At 38.4% G+C, this 12,162-nt stretch overlaps 1 long non-coding RNA gene across 1 annotated transcript in view; it reads left to right on the plus strand.

Annotated features, from left to right (window-relative positions):
- Positions 1 to 1,633: 1,633 nt before the first annotated feature.
- The window catches only part of LOC108166610 (uncharacterized), a 22,607-nt gene continuing 12,078 nt past the window's right edge, over positions 1,634 to 12,162 (plus strand). The window contains exon 1 of the long non-coding RNA XR_001776968.1: positions 1,634 to 1,669. This is a non-coding gene — a long non-coding RNA (uncharacterized LOC108166610). The remainder of the gene's footprint in view (positions 1,670 to 12,162) is intronic.

A 12,162-nucleotide genomic window follows, 5' to 3' on the forward strand; every position in this document is an offset into this window, starting at 1 on the left:
TGTGTCATCGACACTGTCGCACACACACAGTGGGACACAAGCAAACACGTCTGCCGACAAGCAAACACTCATAATGAGTCTCTCGGAAAGAGCAGGCTTGATTTATTATTGGTAAAACCCAGGTTCTGATTCATTTTGCATAAATGCAGGACATGATCTTAAAATGCTTCACTTTTGTCTTCGCTCCAAAATCAATTTTCTAAGTTCTTGTTTTTATTCCACAGGTTCAGATTTCAGGATCTCCATTGTCAACATCTAAAACATTTTACTTAAATACACATCAAGATACATTTTTGACATATTTTAACCATTTTTCACAAATAAAACCATTGCGTCGTTTTTAGTGTCACGGTGAAGCCCACTATTATTCATACCTCTGGGAAATTCAACCAAGAAATGTGTTTCTTCTCCAAACACAATAAAACAATGAGACAGGAGGTTTTATGTGATATGCTGGAAATAATCAATACCCTTCTTAATAATCGGTGGGAAAGTTTTAATTGGCATTACAACAACCACATATTTCTTACAAGTTCTAATCAGCCGTTTGCATGTTTCCCCCAAAAAGTAAAGTAAATAAAATGTCTCTATAAATTCATCTCAGATTCCTAAACTTCTAGAACAACTTACGCATCCACTCCAGGCCACAGGTGGCAGTAATGCACCAAATCAACGGAGGAAGGAAGATGTTGTGTTGGAGGATCCCTTGACTTCATTGGCATTTTTCTTTCTGTTCCCAGTAGCAGTTTGAACAGCAACATGATTGTGTGCAAATTGTGCAACAGCGAATTGTCAAGTTGGGGTGTGACTTAAATGCAAACCATGTTTCTGCAACCATGCACCGCAGGCAACGCTGGCTATGAACGGCTCACAGCCAAAATACATTCACATACCTTTTAATTGATTCAGTCTCTTGCCAAAATGTATTTACATTTTTAAAACATTGCTTATTATTTCGAATATCGCTTTGTATTTAATTGCCTATGCTGCATATATATTTTTTATATTTGTATCTTTGTGAAATAGAGATAACACAAAGTTTATTCTTATTCTATTCTGTTCTAAATATCCATGATACATAAAGGTTGAAAACTAACAAAGTAACCCTAAAATAATATGTTATTTCATGGATTGTTTATGAAAATCAGTTTTTCCCAGTGTGGCTGCTCTAAAATCCTAATTTTTCACTTCTCCTTTGCAGCTGTCCAGATGTATGATTTACAGCAGTCTCCAGTCACTTTCATTTTATTGAGTTATCAATTTCTCAGCGTAAAGAAAAAAACTTTCACAAACTCCTGTTACAACTCCAGGCCCACATTGAGATGACATTTAAAGAGCTGGCCGTTAACAATATATCTGGTTGCAGTGAGAAAGCAGGATTTTACTGCCGAGCGCATATCAAATAATGGCGTTTGCTGGCACGTCCGTGTGAACAGAACAATATCTTCTCAGCACCAAGTGGACCGCGGGGAACGCCGTATCCGGCGCCAACCAGAAAGACTGAAAATTCCTGACTTCATAAAAAAAAAAGTTCTGGCCCATCGCAGCGCCTGGTAATCAATATGAAGGGCACAGCTGTCACACTATAAAAAACAGGCCTAATTTGGGAAGAGCCCTTTTCTTTCAGAGTCCTCCTCTGCTGGAGGACATCAGGATCACCTAGATGTAGGTAAGTCATCCTCTGCTTTTCACTACAAAATACTTTTACAAACGCCATAGTTACTCATTAAATGATCCTGTTTAATAATAAACCGCGATTAGAGCTAATAATAAATACAACATCTCTCTTCAGAGCAGGCTCATTCTATGAATTTCATTTCCTGAAAACTCAGCAGTGAAATACTGTACCACAACGCTGCTTTGCAATCTGATACACTGAAGACGAGACCTTGAAGAAGGCCAGAACCACATCTATCAGTGACTAAATCTGTCCTTGCATTCTCAGGGAAGACTCTCAAGGATGAGGCAAGTCTTCAAAAGCATCTCTGCCTTTTGATGTAAACTTCTGTGACTGCTGGGTGCCTCTTCAGCCCTGCCGTCTTTTAATTGATTATGTGAGGCAGAGGGCACTGTATTGTAAATGAGGTGCAAGACAAAGACTTGCAACACTCAGTGGCTTTCGCCCTGTTATTTTCCGCTACTGCGGCGGTTGACGGTAAAGACGGACGCAGTGTACCATTCAGGGAAAAGGTCATGGGAACATTAGGTGCCAAGAGGGAATAAAACATTTTTATTTTGAGAAAAAAACGCAACAAAAATTTAAATTATTTCAGAACAGACACGTCTAGATTTGTCCGTCTTGCTTTTCCCCTCTATGGAGAAAGGAAAGTTGATTCTCAGAAGCTGCAGGAGTGGAAATAAAATAAATCTCCTCTGCTTGCTGCTCAGGGTAGCGTGACATTTGACAGTCTTTTAAGGGGCAGAATGAGGCATGTTTGGGTGCGGAAAAAATTCAATTGTGCTGTATTGATTCGCGGGCGTCTGTCATTATTCCCAGGTTGATTGACAGGTGGAAATTGGTAACGTTAAGTATTTCATATGTTATAGGGGCTGACATTTGTTTGTCTGCTCCCTATGTCAATATTGTTGGAGAGATCTGTAGCGTTATGAGATAGCATTATACACCGACTGTGGCTTTTGTGTGATGTTCCAATGTTTTTTCCGACATAATTTAAGATATATTAAAAAACCAGCTGAATCTCGAGGTGTTTAATGCCAATATTATTGTCTTTCTCTAGGGGATCATGTATGTTCATAGTCGCTGGCAGCTCTCTGTGCCTGCACACATGTGTGCACTGCATGCTACACACACACACACACACACTCATACAGAGAACTAAAAATATTTCCCAGTCACGCTTTCAGGCAACAAACGCAACAAACCCATGACAGTCAAAGGGAGCTATTTTGATTTAACTGTGTCAACAATTAGCATAAGAATGAAGCTCAATGACCCCAGCATGCTGACAGTAGGCTCACCTGTTCCGGTGGTAACTGCAGTATTTCATCCATCCACATTAGCACAGATGTATATTTGTTTCCAAGTTCATGCCAAATTCACTGGAGCGCCAGTTTGTCTGGGTCAGGGGTGCTCAATTAAACTTCAGCGAGGTCCTCTGGTTTATCAGACAAAGGTCCAGAATGTAGAATATTTGCCACATTTATACAGCCAAAACTTTCTTGGCTTCATTTAGTAATAAATATATTTTCTTTTTTTTAATCACTGAATCAGACATGGCAGCATTGTACCTAAAACAACAAGCAGTTGGTGTCAGAAAAGCTACGGATCTCCTTTGATAACTATTTTCTATTCTAATTTCTAATTTTGGGGTAACTTCGCTTTTCAGGACAAATACTGAATACACTCTGCAGAAAGAAAGAACATGGCGCCGATCCTCTTTTTGTCCGTTTTCACCTTTTTTTAGAAACAGTTTGTTTTTTAATCATTAGTTTTTTTCTCTCCTTTCCATTAGCTAAGTTCTCTGCACACAGGAAGTCTTCTTGTTCTTGCTGTTCTGGAAAAGCTGTGTGTTTTTAAATCCCAGACCTGTAAGTCAGATAAAAGATGAGCTTTAAAAACAACAATCAATTTACGTTCAGAAAAAAGCTACTTTTTTCCAGCTCACTACTCTAGATAAAGGTATTATAATCAGGATAAGTTTAAATCTCATCATAATAATGATGAATTATGTTTAAGCTGAAATAACACGTGAAACCAGATGCTTTGGGATTGGAAATAAACTATAAAATTTACAGTGTAAAAAAATAAAATGTTCATATAGTTTTCTTATTTTATAAAACAAAAGGCAAACAGTATTTATAACCTAATAGTGGAAAAACATATGGAAATAAGTATAATAGTAACCGTAAAGTGGTTTATATAATCCAAAATGAATTAAAGGTTCAGATTTCTGAGATATAACTAATTAAATATTCATTCAATTCAGTTTCATAAAATGTGTATAAAACTCCAGTAAAACACTGAGAAACGGCCAAATTCAGACAAATTGTCTGGATTAAAATAAATTTAAATCAACTTTAAGCTCAATGTGTGTCAAGATGAACATGTTATGTGAAGATTAATTAAGAGACTTATTCACAATTTAAATAAAAATACAGAATTATTAGTGACGTTGCTACAGTGCATATTTATACTGTTACATCTTTGCCAATGTTTCTTTCTCCTTTTGTCATTTTGTTTTTGTTTGGATGAAAATAATTTATACTCTTATTCACTGATATAATTAAAAAAGACAAAAACATTCAGCCACCGACGCAGTATAAAGTAATATCTGATCTGTTTGCGATAAAAACGCAGTTTACTCCATCATGGGCAGGTCAGCCTGATTCCAGCTCTGACTTCAGCAAAGCTTAGCAGGTTTTACTGCCTTTAAAACATTAATTATGTCCATAATAATTCCTCAGCTGGAGGCTAGATACATTATTACTCATACATTCATACTGGCTGCTAATTATCTGACTACAGAGGAGAGGAGCTACTGAAAAATATCAAATTTCCAGGAGCACTTATCAGTCTGCGGCTTGTGATAGAGTATTAAAGAAAAGGACGGATGTAAACCGCACATTATCCAATAATAGGAAGAGTTTTATAAACAAGAATCGCTGGAATACTAAAAATGTTACCATGGTGCAAGATTAATGCAAACAAATCCATTTGTATCCCCTTCAAAAGCTAAATGCATTTAGTTTTGGCACGTTTGTAACTGGAACATAAGTTTTCTGATCCACAGAGTAATATTCCACTGTTCAGCATAATCCTGCTGTTTCAGGATTATTCTGGTCAAACCTAAAGGTAAATGTTTAGATTTTACTCACACGTCCCTTTTGCCACACCAACATAAGCACTGTTTACACAGACTTCTAGTCTTTGGTCAACATTGCATCTTAGCTGGACTTAAGAGTGACGTCAGTGGATCAGTGTTAAGGACATTGAGTTCAATCTGCATTTTATTGTTTAATTATGCAAAAACTGTCATAATGTGCAATAATTGCCCTTGAAATGTTTCGGCAGTAGGAAGTTTCTCTTTCGGTACTGATAAAAAACCCTCTCAGACCTTTGTGTACTCTGCAGCTCCCATCCTTAGCCTGCAGCTACACTTATCAAGTCTAGTTTTAACCTGTTTTTCTGACGGACATCACCAGATGCTTGAGAGGCTCCCGGGTGTGGCAGTCTATTCAGAACAACCATTTCCCATTGTTTGCATTGCTATTGTTGTTGTTTGTTTTCCATATGGCCTTTAAACTCAGAGCAAACTCTGATCACTTTTATAGTCTTACATTTGCTTTGCAATTTGACACATTGCTCCAGTTTTAAATTAGTCTGGAATTTATTTTAAATGGATTACAGTTCCAATGTAAAACAATTATAAACTAGGAAAACAAATGGTCAAAAAAATGACTTATAAAAACCGATAAAATGATGATGAAGGTTACAAAGTTGTAATATGTAGATATATCTTTATAAACCCAGAAAAGCTGAAGAATATTCAAAGCATAAGTAGATTTCAGTCGACCTCATTTTAAAACATATTTTGTCTCAGTGGGTATAATTGCTATCAGAAGGTTATAGGCTGTACATACGTATAAATGTGTTTGTCTGTAGTGAAAAGCTTTAGTGGTCAGTGTGACTGGAGCATCTGTAACAGCACTGAAGCCTCACAGTAAACACAGAGACAGACACAAACATGGAGTTCTTCACATAAGACAGGCCTTTTAAACAGAATTCAGTCAGATGAATGCCTGGCTACCGTTTCTTACAAAGATCCATTATGCAGAGAAAATACAGATTTGTTTCAACCAACAAAACAGTCAGGATACGTTTTTGCCCAAGGATTATGAAATATTAAAATCTCAGATTCAGAAAACAACAGTAGCCCAAATCCTAACACAACACAGACGATGTCAAAGCCAGTTAGCCGAAGCAGGGAGTCAACAGTCAGACCACTGATGTTTCTAAACCCAAAGTTTATCCAAAAATAAAACACTCTTTTACCTCCTATTTACATTTTATGTGTCTGTTGTCAGTAATGAATGTCTGATGTTTGGAGATCACATGGTAACATAAACCTTCAACTCTCTGCTAAGAGAGCCATAAGTTGTAACCTGCATGTTTTAACCAAACAGCTGCAGCTGTGATAGTTTCTTTCCCAGTGTCTGAGCCAAATGAACCTCATGATAGCCGCTGCCATCTGTGTATTTTAACTTTTATTGCAGTGCCCCATGTTGTGGGAAAGCATTTAGGTCTGGTTAGAAATGAAGAGTCTGGTTAGAAATAAGGTTTTTGAGTGCTGTGACTGCGATGATCGTGTTTTTATGGGGGGGATTGGAAGTGTCCTGATGCTTTCAGGAAACAGTTTGGTAACGGGGATCAAAACAGAGCGAAACTTCAGCCTGGCCAGACTTTCATTTTCAAACCAGTTTCTGTCACAAATGTTTTAATGTACATAGTGAGCTATATGCAGACTGGACTCTCATCAGAAAGCTTTTAAATTCATTTGTGGTGTGCCAGTTTGTTAGATCTCCAAACTAATTTTCTCAAAGTTTCTCCTGACTTCCTCCTTCTCACCAGGTAAATCAGTACTTCAGTTGTCACTTTATCAGCTCAACTTTAATCTGGAGGCTTTGTTATCCCCATTGGGTTATTCATAAACACATGGTTTAATATTTTACATGCAAGTTCATCACTCTTCATCAACTTTTATTTTTCTCAGCTGCTTTTGTTACCTTTCACACTTTTTTAAACACTTTTCTTGACTTTAGCAATGGAAGTTATTATAACTACAGCTTTGTTATATGCTCTTTTATTTTGAAAAGTCTTAATTCACAAGCAATGAGAATACATCACCGATTACCAGCACTAGTAGGCTAACCCCATGTGACGGTCATACATCACATGTGTTCAGACTTGGAGCACATTAAAGATTCATGCATGCCTGTAAGACAGAGTTCTGCTGTTTCTGCTCCACATTCTGGGAAATGTTAAGTGGGGTAAATGTAGTTGACGTAATCCCTGGATTAGCATAGCTACCAGATAATGGCCAGGAATGGACACACAGCCTTTCAATATTTGTGCCCCTTAACCTGAGGCAACATGTTGGGTGGACTGTTTGGAGAGGGAGGACTTAGACCTCCAGCTGCCATAAGCTTTATGAGAGGAGGTGAAGAGCAGCTCCAAGCTGTGACTTGTTCCTGCTTCGTCCAATCATTTATAGCTACAATGAGATAAAAACAGGAAAAAAAGCACAACTTTCTCACTTGCATTATTTTCTACTTGTTAACCGAGAACAACGTCGTCCTCTCCTGTCGGTACAACAAACAACTGGATTTAAATGTCAAATACAATAGAATTTTAAAAATTTTAATCAAGAAAAATTCAATATAAATGAATTAGTCATCAAAAGTTGTTCTTTACAGCATTTTAACAACATTGTGGTCTGAGATCTAGTGATATTAGAAGCCCAACATTTCTGAGCTATTACTGTGGGTCCAGATAAGCAGGTTCACTCCTGTTGTATCTGTGGTTAAAACTCTTTATTTTGATGACATTTTGAACTTCTTGAAAACTAAAAAACACTAAAAAACGACAGATGCTAAAATCAGCGGCTGATTCGTCACTAAGTCCTACAAGCCTGGACTGCTTTTGATCAACTTTGGTTCCAAACCTAAAATACTTTTATTGATCAAATCTAAACTGATTCACCAAACAAGGATTCTTTAGATTCAGGATTTATTGTTCATATTGTTACTTACCTGAATTTTGTGGCACTTTACAGCTTTTGTAAGAAAACAATATAATAACTATAAAATGTTCTGCAGCCAGCAGCTGTTTTGTTTTGGTCAGGACTTACAGACTGTTGTGTTTTATGAGAGTCATTTGGCTCCAAATGGTTTAGAACATGCAAAGCATAACAAATAGATTATTAGTTTCAATTATAAATAAAATCAAAGTATTTACTACATAACTGAATAAAAATACTTTACTCAGCACGAAAGGTTTTGATTATAAATAGTAATGAACAAAATGGTCCAGGTAAATTTGGCTCCCACCTGTTTGAATTTGAAATCAATATTTATTTTTATTTTAAGTTTATAGCAAATATTTCTAAACAAAAAAAAAAGAGAAAAAAATTGGAAGAAGTGAAGTAAAAGTACATTATTTTTGTGATTAGTTTACAGTCAGAAATATCTTGAATGATTTAAAAGGTTAATTTGGCAGAACAGTTTTATATATATATATATATATTGTTGATATATAAATAACTCAGTTTTTCCAATAAAAGAAAATCTTTATTTTTCTGCGTGATGATGCTCATTCTTCATCACATTCCTGTGTTTGGCCAACAGAATGCAAATTGTGTTTGAATGTTGCTGCTCTGATCTGGCACTCTGCAAACCTGGAAAAGTTAAATAAGCAGTCTCTCAACTTTTTTCACTTGAGTCGTCAAAAGCGCCCAGAGACTTTTCATCACCAATCACCACAGCGATCGCTCTGCATTCACACAAAAACCAAGGGGGGAAAAAAAGAAAATGACAGTTGGATCATGGCTGTCCACAAACGATGCCTCAAGGCTTGAAGTGTGAGTTTGACCAAGCGTAAAATGTCAGACAGGGAGCTTCCAGGGAACGCTTGTTGGCAGGACGAAGTGGAAACCCAGCTTTATGTGAGGGGGGGAGAGGACGTTCGGTTTGTACTCTGCAGCATGTGGATGGCTGTGTGCTCCTCTCAAATGTCATCCAAGACGGCCTTGCAACAGTCCAACCAGGAGCTGAAGTTGTAGCCTATATTTTAAGAGGGTGATTATTTATGTACCTGCCATGAATTTTCACTCAGGCTCACCATGTACCGAAACCTCCCACATCTCCCCCCAAAACCAGATGGAACAAGGCAGAGTAACCGCAAAGAGCAGCAGGCTCCAGAGATTTTCCCTGTCTTGAGTTATGAATTCAGCATATGCTGCGCAAAATTATACTTGTGAGTCTAAAGGCTGAGGTTTGTTTGTGAGAAGCTCTGTGAGAATAAACACGGCAATCCCACTCTAAGACCTCAATCAATCTTATCGGGTGGTAGGCTGGATTTGCATGATAAAAACAATCAAATTTGTGGTTTTCAGAGATGATTGCTCGTGGTATCCAGCACCCACTGTTTTTCACAGCCAATGCTAATGCATTATCCACAACTGCAAGAGCAGCATCACACACTGGCTTCAGAATCCATTAATACTATATTCTTACTGAAGAAAAAGAAATCTCAAGAATCGTAATGTTACTCCACCAGCTTATCCCGTTTCAGCAAAGCAACGCAGCATACTGAAAATACACCATCACTGACAGAGAGAGCCTAATCCAGTGATTGGTTTTACCTTATCACACAACTTAAGGAGTGTACACTTCTAAGCTGACGGATTGAACCTCTGTTCGATACAGGTTTGCAAAACTGAATCTGTTGAGCCTCAAAGATTTGATATGGGTATTTAAAGCTCTGCGCGGCATTAACCGCAGAGCACAACAAATAGCCTGCCTTTTAACAGGGCTGGGGAATCCCGGGGCCAGTTGGGATGCAAATTGAAATGATCCAAGAGTGGATTGAGAAGGTGAGGGTGGGCTCGGATGGGGCTGCAGAGGCTGGGTGAGGAAGGTGGGGGCAGCATGAGGCAAGGTTGGTTGGAGGCTCGTGGCGAAGGCTGCCGGGGTCCTGAGGGGTTAGCCGTGATTAGCCTCAAGCTCCGAGTTCAACATGTGGGTGACAACGGTTTTGTGACAAACAGCAATGAAAAAAAGTCAACGTACGTTTTGCACCTCCTCTCCAGAGTCGGTCTGCTGCTCTGCTCAGGTTCTCTCTGAGCTTTGTGCAGCCAACCAGCTAAATGTTCAGATAAACAATAAAAAACAGGAGTCAAGATCTTCTAAAACCAGACTTCACTGGAAGCATTTTCCGCAAATAAAAGTGAAATACAAAGATCTTTATGCGCTCTTCTTCATTCACTAGAAAAACAAGTCGGTGTTTTTAATTCAAAGCCTCCAACCCAGGCTGACTGTCTTTAATGTAAAAGTTGAGTAAATCATTTTAATAGCAGATTGTACCATCCCAGTTTTAGGATTAGCCAGTGATGCCATCATTTGGGAACACTCCTTGGCTTCCCCGCACACACACACACACACACACACACACACGAGGCTCGCTCATTTTCCACCAGCAAAAATCCACCGACTAATTATAAGAGTGTAACTTGCATACTTTTCATCATTGTAATTAAAATGGGATAAATTAACACAGTGGACATGAAAAGAAGACGACTTCCACTTCTTGACCTTGTTAATCTGGGCTGGAATGATCAACCTAACTGGGATTTAATTGCCTTCTGCTGCTTTTCTTGCAGCAGTAATTTGGTTTGCCGGGCTGCTGAGGCAAGCCAGGCGCTGTTGGCCCATTTAAAGCACTAAAGCAATCTTTTTATTTCTTTTCTTTTTCTTTTTGTTGGGTGAGATGAGACAGGAAGAGGTTGGAGGATTGATAGAGGGATGGATGGCAACACACACTGGGCGACTCATGATTGGGAGTCTGCATGGAAGTCAATGTGAGACTATAAAGAAAGCAGCTTCCCTCTCTAGGGTGTGGTGAGGTTTAAGGGCTTTCGCATACAACTTTAAAGAGCCCAAGTTTTAAATCCTAGGATATACTGTTAAATCACATGGGAGGCTTATTGTTTTCAAGGCTTCACATATAAGCACTGTTAACCCTCTAAATGCCATTGAAACCAGCTCGATGTATGCTCATTATAGAGTATGAGCAGTCATCAGCCGGGCAGGTGTGAGTGAAAAGCATCTGTGATCAAGGGTGGGGTTTATGTACTGCTTTGTTTTACTATCCAATATCACGTTACCTTCTCCTTAATAAGCGATTGTCGCCCTTTACTCTGGTCTCCCTCTTCCATCTGCATGTCCACAGACCAGCGGGCGGATGCCTGCGGCAGCAGCAGGCCTAAAACACCGGGTTTCTGAGCTTCTGCTAAAACACCCACAGAGCCCGGTTAGAGCTCTCCAACACATGCACAGCGCTGCCAAAAACTAATCTATTCAGTCAATATCAACAAGTTTTCCTCCAAACATAGAAGGTAATTTATTTTATTTTTTAGCTTATTTTCTCACGGCTGAGTTTGGAGCTTAGTGGATGTCACAAATACATAAAAACAAAGACATGTAAGTAACCAACAGCCGATAAGTGGAACATGTGAACTCCTGCATGTCAAAATAAGGAAAATAAAACTATAAAAAGCTGAATATTCAGGTTGCTCTGAACACCAAATATGATGGTGGAGATTATTTCAATCACAACTCCAAAATAGAAACAAGTTAAATTTATTTCCATCAAGCAGTTTATTCAAAATGTTCTAGTAGAGGCTGTAACAACTCTTTACAATATGTATCAGTTGTGTTTCATGTGGAAACCTTAAGTATTCCTGATTAAAAATGTTCCTCATGGACACGAGGCTCATGCAGGATGAAGAGAGAGAGACGGAGCGACGTCATCGTTTCAAAAAGATGCGTCTCGCTTGTACACGGAAACATGGAACCACCATTCAGAAATGTGTCCTCTCTGGGACCCAGACTAAAAAAATGATTGTTTCTGCTCTCCCAAAACGCCGGAACAGTGAAGACTCACAGCCTAAACCACAAAAACCTTTATCAACACAGAAAATATGTCTATGTGGAGGGGTCTGAGGCAATTTAGTAAAGTCCAACTGCCTTTGCCTTATTAATTTGTACTCATTTATATTCTTATTTTGGCTTTTAGCCAAACTTTTCTGTCAACGTTTAAAGAAAAGAAAAATCTTCACACTTAGCTTAATTGTCATTTAGAGTTGGACTACAGTGGACAGCGGTATTCATGGAGCCATTTCTGACCATCCACAAACAGACTGAGGTCCCATCTAAAAATAATAATAACTGCCTATTTTAGTAGTTCAAGAAGTAAATATTCTTTAATATGCACTAATACATACAGAGAAAAGCATCTTATCTGTACTGCAGAAGCTAATATCTACAATCTTCTTTATTTCTGCTCTAAAATGCTCTGGGTCGCTCTCCAATGGCTTGTCCAGTAAAATTGTAACTAGGGTATTTTGTACCAACCTGCAATATATA

The sequence above is a fragment of the Poecilia reticulata genome, linkage group LG10, assembly GCF_000633615.1.
Source record: "Poecilia reticulata strain Guanapo linkage group LG10, Guppy_female_1.0+MT, whole genome shotgun sequence".
In the NCBI taxonomy this organism is placed as follows: domain Eukaryota; kingdom Metazoa; phylum Chordata; class Actinopteri; order Cyprinodontiformes; family Poeciliidae; genus Poecilia; species Poecilia reticulata.